Source organism: Capsicum annuum, chromosome 1 (assembly GCF_002878395.1).
Source record: "Capsicum annuum cultivar UCD-10X-F1 chromosome 1, UCD10Xv1.1, whole genome shotgun sequence".
Taxonomy (NCBI): domain Eukaryota; kingdom Viridiplantae; phylum Streptophyta; class Magnoliopsida; order Solanales; family Solanaceae; genus Capsicum; species Capsicum annuum.
The window spans coordinates 34,560,334-34,564,239 of record NC_061111.1 but is presented as its reverse complement, the minus strand read 5'-3'; the positions used below and the strand labels follow the sequence as shown (position 1 = coordinate 34,564,239).

Sequence of the window (3,906 nt, the reverse complement as noted above, 5' to 3'; positions counted from 1 at the left end):
CTGCCAATAGAGCAGAATGCCACAATCATACAACAAAACAATCTAAAAAAAAAGTCACAGTAACAATGATGAAAAAAATATAAAAATACAAAATATATAGAATTTGTCGAAGAGATAACATGCAATAATTATAAATTAATAGTTACCTTAATTAGTGGAGCAGAAACATTATCTACAAGGTGAGAAAAATCTGAAAAAATGAAATGAAAATCTGAAAAATAGGAGTTATTTGAGGAAAAAAATAAAAGGTAAAGTAAGAAAATAAAGTATTGGAGTGAATAGGAGAAGTTACTCCTTGGTAACTATCACTCAAAAAAATATTAGTTTTATTATAAAACATAATTTTGTGAAAGTGTTGTTATTTATCATAATTATGATCTTAAGGTTGTCACTTCATGTAATTACACAAACCAAAACAAGAACAAATACAAGATAGAGATAAGAGTATTGGGCTTCTAGGTTTAATTTTGTCTTCGAACAAATACAAGATAGAGATGAAAGTATTGGGCTTTAGGCGCTCTTCTGGACAGAGGCAGGGGCTAACTGGGTAGTGCTAAGAAAAATAAAAGTTACAGAAAATGACAAGCTTATGACTTTAATTAAGAAAAATAGCAATATTTTTACAAAATTATATTTTGTAGAAAAAATAACATATTTTTAGTGGGGCCACTCACTTTTCGCATATTGGGGATAAATTACCATCTTTCACACTTCTTTCAATTCAATTTTATCTCTTTCCTTTTTTTTTTAAACCTTACCTTTTAATTTTTTCCAAATTTCTCACACCTTTTAGATTTCTTTTTCTATTCCTTACCTTTTCTCATGTTTCTCTCCCCTATTTGATAAAGATTGTGTTTCATAAAATTAGGTAACTATAAAATTTCAGTTATTGCATGTTATCTCTTTTGCAATATATATATATATATATATATATATATATATATATATATATATATATATATATATATATATAGAGAGAGAGAGAGAGAGAGAGAGAGAGAGATTATTTTTTGTACATCATTTTCATTATCAAATTTGCATTTTTCATTTGTATAATTGTCGAGGTCTGCTCTAATGTTAGAACACACACCAAATAGGGGTATACCATCTATCAATTTTATTTTTGATAATCCACCATCATTCAGTCTTGGATTAAATCAAGACGAAATTTTTAATATTATTTTTACTCTTTCACAGTCAAAGAAATCAGTGAATATCAAAGAAGTTAGGTCCGAGCATCATAACGATTATGAGAAGATGGCCGATATTATGAAATAAAATGATTGAAAAAGCCATCATCTTCAAAATCTCCAAAATCACAAAGATCTCAAAAAAAAGCAAAAGAAATTAAAGAATCAAGTAAAATTTCAACTCATCATGTTGAAAACTCTTCTGAATATGACTCCAAATAAGACAAAGAGGAACAAACATTTTGTGTATGTATTTAATAGTCAATATGTACTCATTTGTATATATATATATATAAACTGATTGTATATATATACATTTGGAGTATGTGGAGAGATATGAAGAAATTTTTACTCATTTGTGCATAGATTGTAGGCATTTGTATATATATACTTTTGGGGCATATGTATAGAGATTTATGTCCTATATGTATATTTATACATATGGATCAATGAAGTATTATGTAAATAAATATGCAGATGTATATATATTTTTGTACCCTATTGAGAGTATTTTTTTCTTTTATTTTACAGTGTAATATAGTATTTTTGTAGAGATTTGCATTGATTATGTACAAAGATATGTACTCATTTGTGTATATATACATTTGCAGCATATGTGTAGAGATTTATATCCTATATGTATCATTTGAGGATTTAGCTAAAAGTTTAAACAAAAAGTTGAAAGCAAGAGGAAAAATTTATTTGCTACAAGAAACGTCGATGATTTTTTGATATTTTAAATTTGATAAAATTCATCTCTATGTTAACAGTGATATAGTGGGGTAGTATTTGATAGTTATGTTGTATTATTGTATTTTGATGATTCATGTTGTATTGAATTGAATGGAAGGTTTTGATTTTAGTTTTATGTTGCATATATATCTTGTTTTCAATTATTATAGACTATGTGTACTCTTCAATTTTTTAGTACTATTTCAAGCAAAAGTTGCAAAAACATATAGAAAATTGTATAGGTATTTAGCAAATACATATAGGTAACCACATGTATTAATCGCATATTTAGCGAATACAAATAAAATTAAGTAGTTAATTGTAATTACTAATACAAATAGGCATCTATATATGTATCTTTCAAGCAAAGGTAGAAATATATAAAGCCATCTGTATATGTGTTTTTAAACAAAGTTTGTAAATACATACATTCAACTAGATTGTTATTTAAGAATTTATCACATTTTTAGCAAATACATATAGGTAACCACGTGTATTAACTACATATTTATCAAATACATACAAAAAGTACATATAAAATTATATTGGTCATTGCCTTTGTTAATACATATAGGCAACTACACGTGTATTTTTCAAACAAAGATATGAATACACCTTTAAACCCATGTCATTATGCATACGTGTTTGCCCTGCTCTACTGGTTATTTGATATTCAATTTAAATACTTTTGCTATTCAAATTCACATTAATATGAGATGTCAGAAGATTGTATAGTTGATTGTATGATACATTTGTGCTCAACAACATAGCGTTAGTGATGCATTCTTCACAATGTTTGTTCATATGTCCATCTCCCAGAGTACTTCACAAGAACATGGATGATTCCCATTGCCAATCCTTTCATATAAAAATGTTATAAAAAATTTCAAATTACAAATACAATAATTTTGATTACAAATATAAGCATTAATTCAAAACTGCAATTAAAATATATAACACAATTTTAATTATACAAATGCTAATATAATATACAATTTATTTCTAAAATATGCAAATTCATAGAAAATATACAAATAAATTATAATAAATGAATGATAATATACATTTACACATTAGGATATACAAACAAAGTTATAAATATACAAACATAATCAACATATACAAAAGCAAACAATATATACAAAAAAAATCAAAAGATTACAATTTCACTATTTCGAATATACAAAAACACTAATCGACTATACAATTCGATGAAATTCGAAAAAAACTTATAAGTTACTATTTAACGTAATAAAATCGAATTTGACCAAAAAATAACTCAATCGATTTGATTTTCATCTAATTTGATGAAATAGTACAGTCACGTTTGCTTTTTTAAATTCATATACGAAATATTCAAAAAACTATTTGCTGAAAAAATTGATGAAAAAACGATTAAAGACATAAAAATGATAACAAACAATATTGGATCTTTTAAGTTGCTAAAATTCATATAAGAAAATAATTTTTTGATTCAATACCTATAACACCAGTGATGATTTATTTTGAATTTTTGAAGCTCATGAAGATAAGAATTTTCAGTTGATGAAAACTACATTATAGAACGTCTTTATTGAATTTTGATCTGAGTTATTAAAAAATAACGACAATTATGGTTAGTGAGAGTCATTTAAGGAAAAGAAATCTCCATCTTTAAATATATGAATAATTATTCCTAATTTAACTCAACTGATTTGAGGAAAATAAGGACATTACATCCGTTTGTATATGTATTTTAGCAGAAAAAAGTTTTTATAAAATACAAAATATAAATTGCTATTTCAGGTAATTATGAAATAGTTGCTATGTAGCTCCTAATTATGAGCATAAGTTTGCTACTTATGAAATTTTTTCAAAAAAATCTAAATATACAACATTAGATTGTTTAATGCAAGTTATAGTAAAAAATTTTAATTTGCAACTTATAGCAAGAATTCTAAAAAAAAATAAAAGATAAAAATAAAATTTTCATTTTTATAAAAAA

At 25.0% G+C, this 3,906-nt stretch overlaps 1 long non-coding RNA gene across 1 annotated transcript; it reads right to left on the bottom strand.

Annotated features, from left to right (window-relative positions):
- Positions 1 to 2,451: 2,451 nt before the first annotated feature.
- Positions 2,452 to 3,551, bottom strand: LOC124897733. The gene is made up of 2 exons (XR_007054652.1): positions 3,404 to 3,551; positions 2,452 to 2,780 (listed from the first exon to the last, which is right to left on the bottom strand). It is a non-coding gene; the product is annotated as an uncharacterized LOC124897733 (long non-coding RNA).
- Between the last annotated feature and the right edge of the window lie 355 nt (positions 3,552 to 3,906).